This window comes from Tenebrio molitor, chromosome Y (assembly GCF_963966145.1).
Source record: "Tenebrio molitor chromosome Y, icTenMoli1.1, whole genome shotgun sequence".
Lineage (NCBI taxonomy): Eukaryota > Metazoa > Arthropoda > Insecta > Coleoptera > Tenebrionidae > Tenebrio > Tenebrio molitor.
The window spans coordinates 4,129,689-4,152,444 of record NC_091056.1 but is presented as its reverse complement, the minus strand read 5'-3'; the positions used below and the strand labels follow the sequence as shown (position 1 = coordinate 4,152,444).

The 22,756-nt window shown below is 38.0% G+C and overlaps 3 long non-coding RNA genes across 11 annotated transcripts in view; 2 read left to right on the top strand and 1 right to left on the bottom strand.

Moving 5' to 3' along the window:
- Window positions 1-22,756, bottom strand: part of LOC138140519 (uncharacterized) — a 63,639-nt gene that overhangs the window by 40,480 nt on the left and 403 nt on the right. For 4 of the 9 annotated variants that reach the window (XR_011162548.1, XR_011162550.1, XR_011162551.1 and 1 more), the window contains exons 2-4: window positions 22,275-22,703; window positions 22,117-22,193; window positions 21,842-22,061 (exon numbers count right to left, since the gene is read on the bottom strand). This is a non-coding gene — a long non-coding RNA (uncharacterized lncRNA). Of the gene's footprint in view, window positions 1-1,877; window positions 2,587-9,199; window positions 9,430-10,593; window positions 10,699-18,836; window positions 22,062-22,116; window positions 22,194-22,274; window positions 22,704-22,756 lie in introns of those variants that run through there. The other 5 variants (XR_011162546.1, XR_011162549.1, XR_011162547.1 and 2 more) reach the window with 5 other exon arrangements.
- Window positions 7,482-9,205, top strand: LOC138140523 (uncharacterized). Its single transcript, XR_011162558.1, has 2 exons — window positions 7,482-9,015; window positions 9,073-9,205. It is a non-coding gene; the product is annotated as an uncharacterized lncRNA (long non-coding RNA).
- LOC138140518 (uncharacterized) lies at window positions 12,701-17,808 on the top strand. Its single transcript, XR_011162543.1, has 2 exons — window positions 12,701-12,962; window positions 14,924-17,808. It is a non-coding gene; the product is annotated as an uncharacterized lncRNA (long non-coding RNA).

The following is a 22,756-nucleotide window of genomic DNA, read 5'->3' as shown; positions in this document are numbered from 1 at the left end:
AACCCAGCGGATCTAGAAAATGCCAAGCTTTTTTGGATAAAGACAACTCAACAGGCGTATTACTCATCGGAATTGAAGATTCTTCAAGCTGGAAAACGTCTCAAGGAATCTCACGCATTGTCAAGACTCACTGCAATCATTGATCATGCAGGCATCCTGCGTGTCGGTGGTCGACTCCAGAATTCACAGCTAGATGCAGACAGTAAGCACCCAGCTATTTTGCCCAAAGAAAGTCAACTAGCTCAACTCATCATCTCCCATGCTCACTCCAGAACAATGCACGGAGGTACTCAACTCACCCTCTCCCTGATCAGAAAAAGTTGTTGGATCGTAGGAGGCAGGGCTCCTGTAAAGTCATTCATCCAGAAATGTCTCACCTGTGCTCGTATTCGTGGTGTTCGAGCTCAACAGTTAATGGGTCAACTCCCTGCATCACGTGTCACACCTTCACTAGTATTTGAAAACACAGGAGTTGATTACGCAGGACCTGTGTCGTTAAAATTCAATCAAGGTAGAGGCACTCGCTTTTACAAGGGTTGGATAGCCGTATTTGTGTGTTTCTCAACATCAGCGATTCATTTGGAGGTTGCAACAGACTACTCATCAGAAGCATTTATCAAAGCATACAGACGGTTTATCAGTCGACGTGGAATTTGCAAAACCCTACGCAGCGACTGCGGAACGAACTTTAAAGGTGCTGATGCACTGCTCAAAAAACTTTTCGATCAGTCAACGCATCAATTCAAGGAACTTCAACGTCTTCTCACCAATGATGGGACAAGGTGGATATTCAATCCTCCAGGTGCGCCCCACATGGGAGGCAAATGGGAAGCCGCCGTCAAGTCGGTGAAACATCACCTTCGACGCACAATCGCAGATACTGTGCTGACCTATGAAGACTTCTCAACATTGTTGGCCCAAGTAGAAGCGATTCTCAACTCACGACCTCTCAGTGCACTCTCAGATGACCCAGAAGACATCTCAGCACTCACTCCAGGGCATTTCATTCGTGGTGCTGCTCTCACCGCGATTCCAGAGCCAACTCTCACTCATTTGCCAGACTCACGTCTTTCTCATCTTCAGAGAATCCAAGCAAGACTCCAAACATTTTGGGACAGATGGTCCACAGAATGTCTGCAAGCTCACCAGTTAACCTCAAAATGGAAACACTCTCACAACGACATCAAGCAAGGCTCATTAGTTCTCCTCACAGACGAGCGGTACCCACCGTCCAAGTGGCCTCTTGCCAGAGTAACTCAAGTTCACCCAGGTGTGGACGGGTTAACTCGGGTAGTGACGATCAAGACAGCTACCGCCACGCTAACAAGACCAGTAACAAAGCTCGCCTTGTTACCAATTTCAACACACGAGGAAAACTCAGACAATTCTCTGGAAAATCATCATCATCAAGAAGAACTAGATGTCTCATAGCTGCAAATAATTCCCCAAACCTGTTGGAGAAGGCGGGGAGAATGTTTGAAATTCCCGCTAATTTCAATTGGCGCGGGCTCAAAGACGGCGTCGGTAACACAGTTACCATTATTATTATCGACATCATTATCGACACACAAACCGATAGAAAAGGAGAAAATCATTATACAAGGCAGTAATCATAGTGAATCATCATCATCAATAGCGAAAAGACCATCATCATACAGTAAATAGAGTGCGTAAATAGTGTAAATATAGTAGTGATTAAAATAAAGACATCAAAAAATCTGTGTCCCATCAACAAAAAATTAAGACTTCCAGCCACCTTCCGATCCACCAGTATAGCAGATCCTCAACAGATCGTATCTAGGTATAAGGTACGTTGTACTGATAATGATAAAATAGAAATTATTCGATTGTTATTGGAATCGAAACGAAATTCAAAATAAGTGCACAACTACGCATGCGATCATTTATACTTGAAAGATCAAATGATATTTGATCGTTTGGATTATTCAAAGCGATTCTTTCGATTCATTCGATCATCAGAATATATCGATTATGCCCAACACTAAAAAATACTATAATTTCTTGACAATAGCGGTAACATAAACAACTCATTATGCCTTGGTGTCAAGTGTCAAAAACGGACGAACGGCATGTCGTGTTCTTGATTCCGGCGTGACGTCACTGCATATATTTATAAAATGAACCATATACCCCGACTGTTCTTTTCGTAATGTCATGATTAGCCGTGTTAGCGGTTGCTAGCGTGCCGTTGATGCCTGGGTGAGTGTGCTTTCTGGCGGATATCAACTTTGACTGTTGATGCTTGGGCCACTGTGCTGTTTGGCGGATATCAACTTTGGCAGGAATTCAGCTGTGCCGTTGATGCCTGGGTGAGTGTGCTTTCTGGCGGATATCAACTTTGACTGTTGATGCTTGGGCCACTGTGCTGTCTGGCGGATATCAACTTTGGCAGGAATTCAGCTGTGCTGTTGATGCTTGGGTCAGTGTGCTTTCTGGCGGATATCAACTTTGACTGTTGATGCTTGGGCTTGGGCCACTGTGCCTTCTGGCGGATATCAACTTTGGCATGAGTTTGGCTGTGGTAGTTGATGTTTGGGTCTCTTTGCCGCCTGGGAAGTTCCGTACCTTGAACATGTACATAATCATGGATATTTTGACGCACGTTGTGTTTGTCAGATGTCGAAAGACCCCGATACATCAGTACCAGGACCATCTCATGGAAGTCAGGATGAAACCGAGCCCTGACTTGCGACACGTATACAGTTTCAGTTTATTCTAATAAAGTTCCTGAATTTAGTATTTATTCAATTACAAACGTCAATAGGTACATCTTCAAATTGACTCCGAAATATAAACTGGTTACTATTTTTGGGCCGAGAGCGTCCCAATGTCAGGCTGGCCGTGTTAGCGCCAAGACGTACCGCATTACGTGTCCAAGTGGTGATTCTGCATAATAGTGCAGGTCTTGCACATTCTCAAGTACGGACCGCACCCCAGCAGGAGCAGATTGACCACGCGCCTCGATCAGTGCGGACGCATTATTATTTAAGCTTTTAAGATTAAAAGCTAACAACATGTATCATGTATATTGATTTTATTTATATTTTATTGTATTATTTTTTATTTTGTAATTTGTACTTCTACAATATTTAGGGAGGCCCGGCCTCCCCTGCCTCCATTGAGAAGCCGCCACTGAATCTCTTTTAATCGAAGTCTGCTTTGGTGGAATCATTCTAATGTCTTATTCGATTTCGTTAGCTTCACGCATCCCTTTAATAGAGAGTTTTCGCGTTACGTTCCGTTAAAATAACCGGTACGCTATTCGCGAGCAATTACCGTAATCGCTTATTGTAATCGTCGTCTGCGTTGATTCGTTATAGTCTGTGCAATACGTTATTGGGTGAGACTAGAGGCGCTGTGGGTCTGGGACTTACAGAAAACTGTAAATTAAGATTTGACTGGGTTTGACGCTTTGGTTTGACGTTTTCACTGATTTTCTCACTTTTCAGTGTTTTCACTGATTTTTATGAGTTTTTATGAATAGTCTTGACCGTTTATTGTCCATTATTAAAGATGAAAGAATGAGAAAACAATTATTAGTTTATTACAACATTAAAACCTTTCTACTTGACGGTTTACAGTATAAATTTGTCCGAAAAACATTTTCCGTGTGAATTCTGCCGAAACTGTTCAATAGTGGCTTAACTAATTTTGACAAAATAGTTTCAGCAATTTGTTGCTTGTGTTGAGAGCAGTCTATTATAGACTGCAGTCTTTCTGTTAATAAAAAAGTTATACATTTTAAACCATTACTTCAGGCTTCAAGTATGGTACTATCTCTTCCACAAGGTTACTTAATTGGTGAATTAAAGATATAAAGTATCTCGTGGGATATCTCAAAGACCCTCTGTCTTGCAAATGTATTAAACCCAACAGAGGTGTACAAGCACTAAAACTGGTGAATTTTTCCAAACCGGAGCAATCAATTCGTTCGTCTAAAGTTCGGACGATATACCCTGTCAGCATAGCCACAGAAGCAGATCGCAAACCGTAGCCCACCTTATTTGTTTCCTCCCCAAAATTTTGAATATTTTCTCTAATATATTCCGGTAGGTCTATTTCTAAATTATCCTCTTCATTGAGACTATTTCGGTTCTTACAAATGGTAACACAACTGGTATACGATGTATCGCTTGCAGAAATATTAGCGCTAGCTGACGAAACCGCGTGTACGATGCCCGACTTTAAAATGTGTTGTAGTGCATAATGGGCAGTTCTGGCATCCGTCACATCATGTAGTCCACCTCCCATTCTAACGTTACTAAACATTGTTTCGACCGGATCTGAACTAAATGCCCTTGTTAGCATAAAATAAAAATTACTCTCGTGGAGCAAGTATTTTACGCATTCGCTTGTACTTTCTGCTGTAAACACAAGTGCTTGGGCAGTTTCTGCAGTTAGACCTTTTAACTTTTTATTTTTTGAGACCTTTTGAATGTCGTATATATAATTTGGCAGTGTTTCCGTTAACCAGGTTAAACGCTCATAAGAAATGTTTATACAGGTGTCCCCAAAAAAGAAGACGAGTCCATAACTCCGTTATTTATCGGAAGATTTTAATTATCTGTACACCAAATTAAATGATTGTTAATAGGCTACAAAATGGCCTAATAAATTCAAGTATAGCCCCATGGACTTCAAGGGTAAACTGTCAAAAAAAAAAAAATTCAAATGGGATTACATATTTTTTTTTAGTAATTCTGATAGAGATTTTTATTCTGAAAATAACAGTATATCACAAGTATACACTTAAATACCAAAAATTCACAAAAAAAATGTAAAAAAACGCTAGTATCGTCTATGTTCCATTTTGCGCTAAACATTGGGGGCATATCTGCACAATCCCACATATTATTATTTGTCATTTGTTTTTCTAGCTACCTTAATTTGGTTATTACATTGTAACGCAATGCATTTTGATAGCTTTTCGCTTGGTGCTCGTCATTTGTTTCAAAAGTTAGTGTTATTTTTTTTTATGTGAAGTTATACTTGTGATACATTGTTGTTTTTAGAATTGAAATCTCTATCAGAATTACTAATCCCATTTGAAAAAAAATATTTTGACAGTTTAGTCTTAAAGCCCTTGGAACTATACGTCAATTTATTAAGCCGTTTTGTAGCCTATTAAAAACCATTTAATTTGGTGTATATATAATTAAAATCCTCCGATAAATAAAGGAGTTATGGACTCGTCTTTTTTTTTGGGGACACTCTGTATAAGGAGCACATTTGGGATCGAGCTGTTTAAAATGTTGTGTCCTGTCACTGACGTCGTGGAGCTTGAAAAAGTCGTGCATAAACTCCAAATATTCAATTGTAGCCTGTGCATTTGCGAAACCCGTTGAATCATACTTCCTTAAATATTTTAGCGCAGCAATAATGCCTGATGAAAATATTTGGACGGCTCGTAAAACGTTCATCTTTTCGAAGGTGTTTGGATACAAATGCCGTCTAGCTAAAAAGGGAACAGGTTTTATAAGCCAAGACTTCTGCATTGTATATAACTTCTTCAAGTAATCGGCTGTTATAACACCCGTACTTGAAGACATGTCATGGTCCAAGAAGATGTTACGAGCATTTTTGACGACATGGCAATAATCGAAACTGCAAAATAACGGGAACTCTGGATCAACTGGATGGGAAACTCTGACTTTCAGTGCACCGTTACCAATTTTTTTAAAAAGAGCTACGTTGGATTTGTGATTATCTGACACAATCCGCAAAATCCTAAATCCACAAGAATGAACTTTTTCTATAACTTCCATAGTTATTTCAAAAAACCGATCCTTCGATAGTGTCTTATGGAAGAAATATCCAACCGGTACTGTGTACTTGGTTGACAAGCCATGTATAACAAAACAAAGTAACTTATTTGCTAAGACAGGTCTTTTTCCTAAGGGTTCCTTCGTTATATTAGATGCTCCGTAAAAGGTATCGTCTGGACGACTGTACTCCAGTTTTTCTTTAATTGCCATATCGTCAACAACAAGCGAACAAATTTTTTCAACTGGTTGTAAAATATCGGCTTCTGCGGACAATCGTGTTTCAATTAACGTTGATAAGCCTTTTCCTTTCTGAATCTTGCCCATATATCTATTTAGCGTAAATCTTGACGGTGCTCGTATGATGCCGTTCCGTCTGGCGAATTCATAACCTTTTGGAGAAGCATATCGCCAAGCTATACACTGCCGAATTGTGGCTTCAGACCATTTTGGACGTTTCAAAGTATAATTAAAAAGTTGATCCAGAATGAACACTGCTAAGGGTTTTAATTCTCTTGCATCATTCTCTAATCTATTCATTAAAGTTTGCGTTTTGTTCTGTGCCTTGGATGTTTCATTGCATGTATTTAGTTGTTGAAGGACATCCTCATGACGTTTTTGAAGTTTCGCATATTTTTTGTTCAAGCTCTTCAGCTGTTCTTTAAGCTTTTGCATCTCGTCCAGTAACAACATTTTATCATTACACAAATGATCGCTTAATTCTATAGTTGTTTGTTTATGTGAAAGTAAAGTAGAATCAATGTCTTGCTCAAAAAGATTTTCAAAACGCCATGGCTGAGAACTACATGCGGTGTGCAGCAACTAAATAGAATTATCATTAAAAGATGAAGAAAAAAATAACATCTACCTACAGGACATGGGTCGGTATTCTTTTCAAATGGACTTGATGTTGGAACGTAAGGTGGGATAGGAGTTAGTCCGATTGGTGATGGTCATTTGCTGAAGGACGGGTCAAGGTTTGATCTGGTTTGACTCAACTGAATATAATAACTATTAAAAGGAAATTAAACAATTAAAATCTACCTACAAGACAAGGATCGGTATTAGCTTCAAGTAAAGTTGGTTGTGAAACAGAAATTTGGCGGGTAGTTAATGGGAGGCACAGGAATGGTACAGCATTTGGTTTTAATGTTTTCCCATTTTTACAATAAGAATGTGGTGCAAAATGTTTTCCACATAGAAATAGATGATTTGCAATATTTCCTTAAAATGATAATGATTAATGCATAATTTGTTTAATGGATTTCAATCAACCGTCTACCTTTTTCAGTCGCATCATACTTGAACAATTTCTTTATCCAAACATTTTTTTTGCTCTACATGGAGGAAATTTGTGCATTGGCACGTTATTTCCACTTTCCGTTTTGCAGCCAGGAATGCAACATCGTTTTTTTGTCATGTTGAAAAAGCTTTTAAAGAAAATTGAAATCACTTTGAAATGCGAATTTATTTGACTTTTCAAACCAGCGCCGCAGAAGTGTCAAATTAATCAAAACTGTAATTTTGCAGAGACCTATAATTCCTCAGCTTATAGCGCCATCTCGTAGCGTCTCGTAGCGACTAGAAGTAGAGAATCAGCGCAGACGATTGTAATAATTAATGGGTTACGCTATTGCCTAGCAACACCGGCGTTAGCGTACACGCTTATCTGAAAAACGTAACGCGGAAACTCTCTAACATGGCCAACTGTATCGATATACACTAGACGTGTATACATGGCCGTTTCAATTTCAAAATAAAAGTGTTCCTAGAAAGCAAACCATGAACTACCGTAAAGTAGCGACATCTGTTGGATCCTTTCATAATAATTTTTTTAATTTGAAATTGTCAAATTGAACGTCACAAACGTCAGATTTTGGAAGTATTTTCTTACCTTTCTGTGCTCATTGTCAATTATAACATTTATTGTTGAGTTAATGATTGTCGTGTTTAGTTTCGTTGTGTTCATTTTAATTTATTAATTTCGAGTGACAAGCAAATTAACAGACAAATAAGATACGACAACTAACCGTTACCTAACCAAGAATATAAATTTGACAAGTTGACGTACTCGTAGATTGAAGATTGGTTAAAATTATAGTCGTATGGCGTCGCTACTTTCCGGGAAATTTCAATTGTTTCATCGGAATTTTTCTCTTATGGAGAAATTGCAAAATGAAACGACCATGTATACACGTCTAGTGTACAGAGTGATCAACAAGAATCCAAATCAGAGCAAGCGTTGCAAATTATCGGTCACGTCGTAGCAAAATCATATGCACATAAGCGGTCAAAACATGGGCGTAAACAATTTATGGTCTCAAACGCTACTTAATAAAAAATGATACTTTATGAATTTTAGACGTTGGTATTATAATTGTGCATCTTATTATTATTATAAGATAAGGGAAACAATTTATAAGATTAACAAGAGCAACATTTTACATTTGTAAGAGTAAGTAAATTATCATCTTTATTGCCAAACGCGACGCTACTGGTACGGAGATGCTTCTTTGAAATGTCACATTGTCAAAATTCAAGGTTGTTGTTGTTGACAATTTAAGTGATTTAACCTAGAAAACAAATCTTCGATTTCGGCAAAGTTTACAGACGTTTATTGAAGTTGTAAGCAATAATTATCCCAGAATAAGTTGCAAAATGGGTTTTACCATTAAAGAGAAGGCATTTTTATTAGATTATTTTCGAAAGAGGGTGAAACAAGAAAATGAAGACTGGCCTTACTTTGTACCCCCTTACACCGAAGAATTTTAAGCCAGATGTCCGAACCTGATGGTATTGGTTATCAACAAGTTTATCAATGTCTTAAAATTATAGTGCCTAATTTTAGCAAATCATAACCCATCATTAAGAAGAAGTCAGGTCAGTCCTTAGTTCAAATTTTAGAAATGGTGCAAAATGTTCAACAAATTATCAAGGAACATCCCTCAACTTCCATAAGGCGTTTAAGACAACAAGTTAAATTGTGTTATGGCACTTATCAGAAATTTTTTAAGAAGGATATTAATTTGTTTCCCTTTGTGTGTTGCAAGAAATAAAACCCACACATTACCCTAAACAAATTGACAGCTTCATAAGGGTTTTTGAAATTATGAGAGGCGAGTTTGATTCTGTCTGGACCACAATGGAGAACATTCTGAGCAGTTTTTGTGAAAACTTATTTTTTGACCTTGGAGTAATTTAAATGTTTTAAACACTGCTAGAAAAGATACGAGTAAGTTCTCAATTACCCAAAAATTAGAGAATAATAACTTTTACACTTTTCTTACAGAAAACAACAAAACAAAGAATTGTGAAAAATAATTATTTTAAAAATTTTGTAACTCAAGATTGTGCCTTATGAAGGAATTTTGTGTAACTGTGTGTTTTTTCCTTAATCAATAATAAATAATAATTAATTATAACTTGCTTTTAAATCTATTATTCATGAATTCCAAAAAATTTATAAAGGCAATTAATGATAGATTTTTGAGAGGTAGGCAACCAACAAAACGAGTGTCCACAGCAAGTAAATAAAAGCGGCTGATCCATGATAGAAATACGTTTCGATAAAACAAAAGATGAGGTAGCACTCTTGATTTGGTTTCTTGTTGATCACTCTGTATATCAATACAGTTGGCCATGCTCTCTAATAACAGAAACAATTTCGTTAGAGTGACCTGTATGAGCTGCTGACTGAGATGCAACTAATACCTAATCTCAATCTATTAACTAACTCATTTGGATTTGGTTTCATTTTTGCTGTTTTTGGTGTTTTATAAATTGCTTGCTGTTCAAAATATAAAGGAGCGATTATCGATCTATAGGTACTTATTTGATCTTGATCCCTGTCGCTAGGATGAAAGTTAAGTCTGCAGACATTACTACTGTCTAAAATTGTCTTATAGGTGTTTAAATCTTTTTGAGTATAATTTTTTGGGTTGTTTTTAAACAACAGTTGATATAGTCCCGGTGTGGTTTTATAGACTGCATCACTGACCGTTATATCAGATCCTACAAATTTTACTTCTGAAGCCCCGACAAAAAAAATTTCGGGAATATAATCATGCCTTATTCCAGGATGCAATAACTGGTAGGTATTACGTTAATATTTCTGGAAGCTTTGGCAACAAGCACTTCTTCAAATTTCCCAAAAATGTTCACCAAACCCAACTTTGAAAGGATGCTTGCAAAATAGATGAGGTTCAAAACATTGAATCCTGGAAAATTTGTGAGGATCATTTTGAGGCAAGTGGTTTTGTGAAGGATCGTTTAAACAGTACCAAAACCTCATGAACATTCTGCAAATGAAGATTTTGTACTTTTGGAAGAGCTTCTCTTTTCTGAAGATTTCAAGAGTGTTGTAATGCAAGATGAAACATTTGTAGAATGTTCATGTCATCAAGGGCGTTGCAAAGGGGGGGGGGGGCAAGTGGTAGGTAGGTACTACAATACATAAGTGGGTTTGAAGATGTTGGTCATTTAGGACGAACAAACAAGGCAGCCAACCATGCACTTGTTTTTATGGTTCGTGGAGTCAGGAAGCAATGGAAACAAGTAATTGCCTATTATTTCACTTCGAAAACTATTCAAACGGCCAATTTGAAGTTCCTTATCAAAGAAATCATTTCACAATTTCAAGGAATCGGATTAAACGTATTGGCCACAGTTTGTGATCAAGGGCCAATTGCACAGCTTTGAGAGAACTCTGTGATCAGCGTCATCCCCGCCAAAGTTCCTATTATTTCTTTGTTAAGGACAAGCCAATTGTGACCATTTTCGATGTTCCACATCTCTTAAAGAATACACGTACCTAATACATTGTTGAAATGCAAAATCCAATTTGCTCCTCACAAATGGGTCAGATTCCACCACATTGGGTCTGTCTTTAATTTTGACCAGCAAAAACCATTCAAATCTGCCAAAATTAAAAAAAACAACCTTATTTTAATCTGAAAAACGATTCCTAGATGAAAATGAAGGTGAAGGGTGCTGCAGCTCAACTCAGCAGTTCCATGACTAGTGCTATGGAAACGTTGACCACCTTGGGTGTACTGCCTTCAGATGCCATTTTCACAGCGGAATTTGTTCAAAAAGTTGACGATTTGTTTGATTCATTAAGGGTGCCCATCACCCAACGAAAATATCTATTTCGTAACTATACAACCAACCATACAACACCTGCTGACCGTTTTACGACAGGCACTACCATGCAGGGCTAATAATGAGGGGATTAGTATTTGTTACCTCCTAGTGTGAAGAGGAGCACTTCGCCCAAAGGAGACTACCTGCTACTCTGCCCTGTTTCTAAATCCCGAGCCGCTTTACGAAATTTCCGTCGGATTCCCCAGAATATGATTTAAATTTATAAGTAAGAAAATAAAAAATTTTGAAATTATAAATCAGTTTATTTTCATAATTAAATAAATATACATTATTTTTGGCTCTGTAATTATGTTTTGTAAATAGTGACATGCAGGTAAACACCGTACCTACTTTACATTACGAGTTCCAAAACAACACAGTGCAGATTAATTCCCGCCAGTAGTAATCTTAGGCATATGATATTGTTGCTTGCCCTGCGCGAACCTTGATTATAATTTTTTAGTTTTGTTGTCCGTTTCGGCATTGTTGACTTCAAAAGCACTGTTACGTTTTTTTACTGCTTAAATTAAAGTAATTAACTAATTCTTATTTGCTTTTGTCTTTGTACAGCGTGATCAACAATGACTGAGTCTGTTGGCAATGAAACAATTGAAAAGTACTGTTTGATCTAAAAAAGCATAAGAATAACATGTAACAATAACATAATTGTAATAAATACGAGTAACATAGCTGCAGATTGCAAGTGTCGTACAGTTGCGAAAAGTAAGACAGAGTAAAATTGAAAAAGAAATTATATTCATTATATTTACCTCTTATTACGTATTGCCTTCATTCTACGTTTTATACTTTTCCGGTAACCGTTTGTAGAAATCTTATTCTTACCATGGACACCCATTTTTAAAACGCACTCGGATAATAACTCAACTTCTAGTCACTAGGACGCAGTCAAAATAAATAGAAATATGTATAAACAAACACAGCAAATTTATATTCAAGATTGTACCTGAAATGGGGATGAATAACGGTGTCGTCCAATAATGATCCTTTAGCTAGCCGAAACAGCCAGGGGGCAGGTAATTTGGACACGGCAGATTAGGAAAACTTCCGAGAAGAATTATATATTTGGAATTTTGTGATCTTATAAAGAGCGATCAAATTAACTTGTAATCAAGTTATCCATGAATCCGAAATTGTATGTCGATACTGGAACTCCACGCGCCAATAAACATAGGTTGAAACACAAGTTACATACAACGTGTAACAGAAATAAGTACATTAATTTTAACTGGTAATAGAACTCGTCAAAAGGAACAACTTTTCTATCTACCATTTTGCCGAAAAACGATGTTTAATTCCAAAAAAAAATTGGAGAGATTTTTCACTAAAATAGCCCTACGCCACTAAATACTGCAATGGCTAATTGAGATCAGCGCTAATATGAAAAAAATGTCCATTTTCATCCAGAAAACGTGTTTTAACGCAGAAATCGAAATTCAAAGAAATCTACCCGTATAGCAAAAAATCCACTTCGTAAGAATCTGGTTGTCTCACGTTTTTAGGTAGCTTAGTTTTGGAGATATGAACGGTTTTAGGAAAATCTTTCCTAAGCCACTACGCAACGTTTTTCGCCAAAATGGCAGAGAGAAAAGTTGTTCCTTTTGATGAGTTCTATTACCAGTTAAAATTAATGTACTTATTTCAGAAACACCCTGTATTTTCATATCAATACGTTCCACTATCTTGTTTTTGGTTGTCACGGCTAAATATGTTATGTTACAACAATGACCGAATATTTTTTGACTTTTTAACTGAGATAACCGCTTTTGAATTCAAAACTAACCGCCAATGAAAGCTATAGAATTACCGGCGTTCGGTACCGTCGGCGACCGCTTGGGGGCGTGGGTGAAAGTCGACAGGGGATGAACGGCCATGTTTTTTTTGGAGGGCACTTTTTTCTTGACCGCTGAGTAGTACAGAAGTACCGTGTATTTTTCTGTGCGCTAATTGTGCGATTTTAGTTGTTTTTTTTTATTGAACTGTGCTAAATGTTGCTGTCCAACTTCTGTTTTGAACTAGGTATGTGCTTGGGGTACTAAAATTAATTCTGCTTCGCGCGAAATGTAGTTTAACAATAATAAGACACAAATGGGTTGCACGTGGGTTTCCACCATGTTTTACAAAATCCACATTTATCTCGACCATCACCATGTATTATGTTTTAACATTATAAGCTTGCGAAGGAGCGTAAGGCAGCCTGGTTCTAGTTTTGCTAAATTTATAAAATTGACGGATCACGTTTTCCTTTTGTTGTCAAAGCAGGTTTTACAATTCACTAATTTTCCTAAAAGAAAATGACTCCAAGTTTTAGCGTGGGTCTGTGGTTTTCACTTTTTATCAGCGCACTCCCTCACTTTGATCCCCTTTCTAATTATTCCGAGTGACGCTTTTGGTGTAACAAGTATTTATTTATTGCTTAACATTTTTAATCAAAATTTGAAAGTTTCCACTTTCCATCCCGGTAGCAACCAATTGGGTTTATATTTCAGGTATCTGCGCGGGCTTTTTCCTTATCCAGGGATCTTCTACATTTAGGTATTTTCATCATTTAGTCCTGGGGCGCCCTCCAAGGGGGGGGGCCCCCTTGTCGATGATCCGGCTCTAATAGGCTAGGGTCGACTGGACTGTGTTTTTTTTGTTTTATTGTTATGTATGTGTTATTGGTTGTTACCACCTTTCCATCCCAAACTGAAAGTGTTCTTAGATTACTCCGTCAACAAAGTTTTGTCGCGGTTTCGTTTACATTTTCCAGTTACTGTAAATGTCAATTCTTCCTTATCGCGAGGGTCTCTCTCTGTTTGAGGGGTTTAGTTGCTCCTAACATCCAATCGTTGAACACGACCCCGCGGCCCCTCGTTTAACATGTTGTGCCCCAAGAGAGACCCGAAAACCATAACGCTTGGCGGGGCTTGCTGAATGCTGGTCCGCAACGTCGCTCATGGTGTAAGTTGAATCCGAGTTCCTTGGCACAGAACTTCCGGAATGGTAATCTGTTCTCGAAGTTTGTGGTACTTGACAAGCGTCGTTTGTTTTTGCTCTGAAATAGTCATATTCAATTCAACCGATGAACTTAGAGTACCTCCATTTGTTGACTTAACGTAAAGCAGTTAGGATTTTTCCCCTTAGCACTAAATCACGGGTAGGCGGGAAATGATAAAGTCGTAAGGATAGGTACCACAGACCCCCGGACCACCCAAAGCCACTCACTCCTTCTACAGCGTATCTGCCGTATTTTGTAAATTAACTTGGAAAAGAAAAAACAGAACATGCTGAAGTTCTCGCCTAGTGCCCGCTCTCGCTCGAACGGTCCGAAGTAACTGTTTTGTTTGTAATGTACATGACCCTCCTGTTTTTTTCTGAATTTGAATTGTGTTGTTTATGAAATCAGTTTGCTCAATTCTCACTAACTGTCCCGTCCACGTTGTCACTTCGGACTTGTTCATATTTTTAGGAGAGGTTTTTAGCGGAGCCTCATTCAGGGGTCTAGGGGGATGGCCAGAGCTCACCATTTTCCTAGAGTTCTGAATGAGTAGTCTTCTCACATTTGAGGAGACTTGGGTGCCCTCTCCCGAGACGTTTTATTATTCATAAATCCCGGCGTTAACGAAAATCATAACTGTGAATAAATAGCTGGTTTTAATTATTGTGTTGTTTTATTTGCACTCTTCTGTGTGGTTCACAAACCCTGTTGGAACGAATCTGGTAATGTTTAATTTGTATTAAAAAAAAACACACAACGTAGGGAAATTAACTAAGTACGATCACGCGCTCTTGGCCATTTTTGAATTTCGCGGGTGTTATTTTCATTGCATATGTTGGTAGAAAAAAAAATGAGATGGACGCTTGGTGGGAAATTTGAATTACCCACGTGGTTCATCACAGAATTTGGTGCCGTGACCAGGATGACAGATTGTGAACCTTGTTAGAGTGCAAATTGTTAATAAGAATAATCTGCTGTTTCTGTTTTTGTTTTGAACTAGGTTGCTGCGGAAGGACACCAGGTGGCAGTGGACTGCTGTTGAGCCGAAGGAAGTTTGACAAGACCAGAGAACCATTCTTAGACGCCGTCTTGGTGGAATTCCCGGATTCTAGCAAAGCCGTCTATTCGCAAACGGGCGGTTCCGGCGTCGAACTTTATCAGCTTCTAGATAACGGAGAACGTGGTGTGATCGGATTTGCGAGCCGTATTCTGAGAGGACCAGGACTTCTGTACACCGTGCCAGGAAAGGAACGTTTGGCGATCATCGTCGGGCTCCAGAAGTACTGGACCATTCTGGAAACAAAAGTATCGTGGCGGACACACTTTCCAGGTACCGCCTGGGACTAGAGGCCTGCCCGGGCGTTCTCAAATTGCCCGTGTTGCTCCGGTTCTGACATCTGGGGGCGAGGCCATTTCCGCCGTCTTCGCGGTTTCCGGTTCACGAGACCTGAGGGTCATTTACCCAATTTGAGGCACCCCACTAAACGATATTTTTCTCGGGCCCATGTTCCGGGGAAAGTTGGAAGGGAAGGTCGCATCCGAGGGGAACTAATTAGATGACAAGTGCTGGCCGAGAAAGTCACCCCAGTTTTCAAGGAGAAGTAGGACCACTTTGGAGTTTCTCAGGTCTATTCCATGTCGATTCTTGCTCCCTGGGGCGTTGCGTTACCGGACCAACCTGGGGGCGTGAAGTTAGTAGGATGTTGACGAAATGCTCGACGTCCCCGACATCGCCACCACTGCCAGAGAAGGTAACTCTGATATCGTATACGTTAGTTGACCAAAGGACCGGATACTGTTCCTATCTTTTTAGCTCCCACCGTTCGTACTCGGGACGGATTTTTAGACGCTGAATCTTGGGCTTGATGTGTACACCACCCCACGCCGACGAGAGCCACTGGGAAGCGAGGTCGAGAACGACAAAACTGCAACCACGGACAGGAAGTGTCTTCCTTGCTACGATGCTCTCCACGCCGAAGACACTTGGGGGCGTCTGAGATAACCGCTTTTGAATTCAAAACTAACCGCCAATGAAAGCTATAGAATTACCGGCGTTCGGTACCGTCGGCGACCGCTTGGGGGCGTGGGTGAAAGTCGACAGGGGATGAACGGCCATGTTTTTTTTGGAGGGCACTTTTTTCTTGACCGCTGAGTAGTACAGAAGTACCGTGTATTTTTCTGTGCGCTAATTGTGCGATTTTAGTTGTTTTTTTTTATTGAACTGTGCTAAATGTTGCTGTCCAACTTCTGTTTTGAACTAGGTATGTGCTTGGGGTACTAAAATTAATTCTGCTTCGCGCGAAATGTAGTTTAACAATAATAAGACACAAATGGGTTGCACGTGGGTTTCCACCATGTTTTACAAAATCCACATTTATCTCGACCATCACCATGTATTATGTTTTAACATTATAAGCTTGCGAAGGAGCGTAAGGCAGCCTGGTTCTAGTTTTGCTAAATTTATAAAATTGACGGATCACGTTTTCCTTTTGTTGTCAAAGCAGGTTTTACAATTCACTAATTTTCCTAAAAGAAAATGACTCCAAGTTTTAGCGTGGGTCTGTGGTTTTCACTTTTTATCAGCGCACTCCCTCACTTTGATCCCCTTTCTAATTATTCCGAGTGACGCTTTTGGTGTAACAAGTATTTATTTATTGCTTAACATTTTTAATCAAAATTTGAAAGTTTCCACTTTCCATCCCGGTAGCAACCAATTGGGTTTATATTTCAGGTATCTGCGCGGGCTTTTTCCTTATCCAGGGATCTTCTACATTTAGGTATTTTCATCATTTAGTCCTGGGGCGCCCTCCAAGGGGGGGGGCCCCCTTGTCGATGATCCGGCTCTAATAGGCTAGGGTCGACTGGACTGTGTTTTTTTTGTTTTATTGTTATGTATGTGTTATTGGTTGTTACCACCTTTCCATCCCAAACTGAAAGTGTTCTTAGATTACTCCGTCAACAAAGTTTTGTCGCGGTTTCGTTTACATTTTCCAGTTACTGTAAATGTCAATTCTTCCTTATCGCGAGGGTCTCTCTCTGTTTGAGGGGTTTAGTTGCTCCTAACATCCAATCGTTGAACACGACCCCGCGGCCCCTCGTTTAACATGTTGTGCCCCAAGAGAGACCCGAAAACCATAACGCTTGGCGGGGCTTGCTGAATGCTGGTCCGCAACGTCGCTCATGGTGTAAGTTGAATCCGAGTTCCTTGGCACAGAACTTCCGGAATGGTAATCTGTTCTCGAAGTTTGTGGTACTTGACAAGCGTCGTTTGTTTTTGCTCTGAAATAGTCATATTCAATTCAACCGATGAACTTAGAGTACCTCCATTTGTTGACTTAACGTAAAGCAGTTAGGATTTTTCCCCTTAGCACTAAATCACGGGTAGGCGGGAAATGATAAAGTCGTAAGGATAGGTACCACAGACCCCCGGACCACCCAAAGCCACTCACTCCTTCTACAGCGTATCTGCCGTATTTTGTAAATTAACTTGGAAAAGAAAAAACAGAACATGCTGAAGTTCTCGCCTAGTGCCCGCTCTCGCTCGAACGGTCCGAAGTAACTGTTTTGTTTGTAATGTACATGACCCTCCTGTTTTTTTCTGAATTTGAATTGTGTTGTTTATGAAATCAGTTTGCTCAATTCTCACTAACTGTCCCGTCCACGTTGTCACTTCGGACTTGTTCATATTTTTAGGAGAGGTTTTTAGCGGAGCCTCATTCAGGGGTCTAGGGGGATGGCCAGAGCTCACCATTTTCCTAGAGTTCTGAATGAGTAGTCTTCTCACATTTGAGGAGACTTGGGTGCCCTCTCCCGAGACGTTTTATTATTCATAAATCCCGGCGTTAACGAAAATCATAACTGTGAATAAATAGCTGGTTTTAATTATTGTGTTGTTTTATTTGCACTCTTCTGTGTGGTTCACAAACCCTGTTGGAACGAATCTGGTAATGTTTAATTTGTATTAAAAAAAAACACACAACGTAGGGAAATTAACTAAGTACGATCACGCGCTCTTGGCCATTTTTGAATTTCGCGGGTGTTATTTTCATTGCATATGTTGGTAGAAAAAAAAATGAGATGGACGCTTGGTGGGAAATTTGAATTACCCACGTGGTTCATCACATAACTTTTCACTGTCAGATTTGATTTATAAAAATAAAACAGTCTGGTAAGTATTGCTTCCCTGTTGTAACTCACCTACCGGACTCAAATTGATCATTTCCTAAAAAAAGCCCATTTGGCTTATATAACTGCCAATTTTGACATAAATTTTGTTTTTCATGGAATACATAGCAGCAACGAACTAACTTTACCTACAGTTCATAGAAAATCCTATCCCATTACGGTATCTACATTACCTGACTCGAGTTTTCCTATAATCCACAGTGTAACTTAAATCCCCCTTTCTGCTTTTATCTCGTTTTACCTGGAAATTACTTTCTTTCTGTGATATTCGTTCACTTTCAATTTTTTTACAATAAGAATCGTTTCTGTCATAATGTCGAAAGTTACCGACAAATTAAATAAATTTGTGCGGAACTTTAGAAGTCTTATTTTTTCAAGTGATGCTTTCGTGTTGTTTTTTTGTAAGATCTGTCAAAAATCAGTGAATTTTGAGAAAATGTATTTGATTGTTGTAAATGATGTTTTTTTTTCTATAATGTACAGTGAATCACTGAAACAATAATACTTATAGCAACATTTAATTGTCAATGTTTATCTTCGAATTTTTAATGCCTTTTTCCCTGCCTATTTTACCGATTTTTAATGCTTAATGCTCTATTGATAATGTAATCGAACATCTACCGGACAGTATGAAATTAAATTTTAAAGACGCAGTCGAAGTATTTGTAGACAAAATCGGCAAACAGAATTGGTACCTAGGTCTGTGTCTATTTAAAGCAGTAGCGAGGCGGCGAGTCCGACCGCTCTCCAGGGGGGCAATATAAATTATGAGGGCTTATAAATCACCCCTCGAAGAGGAATTTTTCGATGCAAAAGTTACGTTGCTTCGATTCATTATTTTTAAATAGAGAGAATTATATTCCATTTACTAAAAAAGTAAACACACACCTACCTAGTTCGCAAGATGCTCGTCATTTTGGTGTAAGTCTGAAGATTGGCAAAGAAATAGGTTTGGAGAAAAATGTATGAAAAGTTTTTCAATTATTGTGTTTTTTAAGGCGTTCGGATCAAAATTTAAAAATAATTAACCTGTCCTGACATAGAAAACACCTTTGTCATCCTGTATAAATATCCATCTCCCTTTAGAATTGAAGATTAAAGATGTTATTTATCGGTAAAAAATGGGTGTTTTCTCGTATACATTTTCGGTACTGATAGAGAGCCTTAAACAGTGCAAATAGCAAGCCGGTTGACCATAAACGCTTTTGATGTGCTTTGTCGGGAAATTCACGTCATTTGGACTTTTGGACAAAATTATTGACAGAGTTGAACAACTGGAAATTAATTGATTTGGAGACTGATGCCGATCTTTCGAATCGGTATTCATTTGTTCGCGGTACGCAGACAACGATTCGATCATAATTTTTTTGTGGAACTCACTCAAAGATGTAGATGGTTTTGATTATTTGAATCTACGTTCATTTAATCAAGATCCATTGGAGAATCTATTTTCCAGCATCTGTCAACATGGCGCAGCTAACACCAACCCCACTTGTCACCAGTTTACCTACAGCAGCGTTAAAATCTGTTGTTGTTAACAGCTTGGCTTCACCAAAAGCTGTCGACAGAAACTGCGAAGAGGACAATTGCACGCCGTTGTTGTTTTAATTTAATTTTAGATAAGTGTACCACTTTGCTAATATATAAGTATTTCAGGGAAAAATGAAGACTGAAAAAATAATGCTGTGATTAGTGTGATTTATGTGTGATTTGTTAGCCTTGTTTTATTAAATAGAATTATAGACAGTATTTTATATTGAAAGGTTTTTTGTTAGGTTTATAGAATTTTATCTTGTTTTGTTTTTTTACTTTTTTATGAGTGTTATTTTGTTTTTTATCTGTTTTATTGAATTTTTAGAATCTAATATTCTTTTGTTGAATTTTCAGGATTTTATCTTGTTTTGTTGAATTTTTAGAATTTTATCTTGTTTTATTTTTTCTTGTTTGTTTTGTCGATTTGCGGTTTTGTATTATTTTTGTTTTTATAGTTTAGTCTTTTGTAGTTTGGATGAACTTATAAGTTCAGGCTTCAGCCTGTTGGAGTTGGAACTTGTTCCAATACATAACATCGGCCGAGGCCTGTTAACAGGTACATGGAATCCGGCGCTTCACACTGCGATAGTGCACCCGTTGGCGGGAACAAGTCTATTATTATTTTTATAAACAATTCACGAAAAAAGATAAGTGGATAAGTTCAGATACTGCGCCAAGTTAATCATTGTTCTTTTTTTAATTTAATTTCAGATTGGACTCGTTTTTGCAGGGCCGTGGAGCAAGGAAAAGTGTATAGGTACATCCACACATCGTTATTCAAGATAAGTGAAAAGTACATTACTCATGGAAGTTGTTGGCCGAAAGAAGTATTCTTGTAAATATCCAGGAAATATCCAGGAGGCAACAACTGGTTTTACGTTAATACCTATTGTACTTTTGGAAGAGCTTTGCTTTTCTGAATAAAATGTCGAGTGTTGTAATCCAAGATGAAAAATTTGTAGAATGTTCATATCATCAGGCTACAACATCGACTGCGGTTTGTAAATTATTTGAACAAAAACCTTTCTCACATTCTCAAGATAGTGAAATAATGGGCATTTCCTGTTTTCATCTTCAAGACCATAATTATTGTGGAACAGGTGAAAGTGAAGTTTAGACAAACAAGCCTAAATTCGTGAGGAGGTTTTCTGCAGTATCCGAGGGACTTAAAAAAAATGAGAAGTCTGAAATGTAAATAATGCTGTGATTTGTTTTCTACTTTTTTTAAGTGAATGTTATTTTGTTTTGTTGAATTTTTAGGATTCTATATTGTTTTTGGCTTTAAATTTTCTGCAGGATTTACAGAATTTCATCTTGTTATGTTTTTTCTTATTTGAGTAATTTTTTCCTTCAATATAAAGTTAATTAATAAATATATTTGTGTTAAATTTTATTTTCCTACTTTTAAAATTAAAAATGGTAAGATTTTAAAGTGAAAAACAATATTTGTTGCCAAATTTACCTTTTCAACTTTAATATCTTAACAACTAAAAAAAACTTATACTTATGAAGGAAGCAGTATAGAAATGAATGCGTTCAAATTTTTTGCGCGGTTATTTAGTTTGTCACCCCTCTGCCAGGATCGCTGCAGGGACTTTGCGTTGCCAACGTCTAACCACAGTATAATAACCAGTAGCGACAGAAAGCTTGATTTGCGAACGTGACCCTTATTGACTTTTACTACCCAAACCGTCACTTCTCACACAGCGTGGGTTGTGAATAGGCAACTCCTTATATATACAAATTCAGGCATATTTCAGAAAACAGAAAGTTTTAGTGGAATTTACGTTTATTAATCAGAGAATTCATAGTGATTTAGGGCTACCACCACAAATTTCAAACGAATTCAAACCATTTTCAAGGACTTTACTACCCAAACCGTCACTTAGTCGTGTTCATAACGACATATGCAGGCTTATTATGGTGACCATTGGTTATTTACCAATATTGAAAGGAAAGCAACGTTGGATATTGAAATATTTCAATAATTAAAATATTCCCTATTATGGTGTCCACATTGGTAAGGCTTAAGTGACCTTGGTAAATTTCAGATATTGGATAGAAACACGACACGAAGTTGCCGTCTCCAGTATCTCCAACCTAAAGAATCGGGCAATAGTTTTTAGGGATTTGCGGTTTTTTTTGACATGGATGACAGTTAATGCCCGTTTGCACCGTTTTGTAGCTAAGCATTACTTACCTTAGGAAAGACTTATGGCCGTTTGCACCGTCAATACTAAGTAATGCTTAAGTATTGGACCAGACTTAAGTTGCCGATTTCATTTGCACCGCTACCAAATGGTTTCTTAAGCTGTACCTAAGTTAAGCCCCCGAATATTCCTGTCCTAACTTTTAGGAAAAATGTCCAGCATCAAACCTTGCTTACACACAACTACTGTTAAAAATTGTGGCATCATGTGCTGAAAATAAGTACATATTTATATGATTGCTACTTTATTTGTCTGTATTTCTTACAAATCTGTAGGATGTTCGATGTTCTATCTCATCTTCAATTAACTCTAACAAATTCAATGTTGTTTTGCTTGGTTAGGCTAAAAAGGAATGCAATTTATTTTAAAATTTTGATTATTTTATTACATTAGCTAGGTTTGTGAGTGACTATAGGTACTTACCGGAATCTCTTATAAAAACCTTATTCATCAAGAGTATCGAAATGCTCAGAATTATTTTGAGGATATCAAAATCTTCCTCGAATATATCGTCGTTGCTGTTTTCAAGATAATTAGCCATCATGTAAAAAAAGTCAAAAACACCATCGTTAACCGTTCTCTGTAATGATAACAATAACAGAGAAGTGGTTAGAAACACCTGTCAAAAATCTAGTTTGTAACTAAGTTTATACCAACCGCCGCCAATATTACTAGAATTTTGCTGTGTTGCCAAATTGAATAGACCTTACCGTTGCTTACATTTAAGGAGTGCTTAACTATCTACGGTGCAAAGGATGAGAGACTTAGGTAAGACATAACTTTAATGCCCGTTTGCACCGTTTTGTAGCTAAGCATTACTTACCTTAGGAAAGACTTAAAGTTATGTCTTACCTAAGTCTCTCATCCTTTGCACCGTAGATAGTTAAGCACTCCTTAAATGTAAG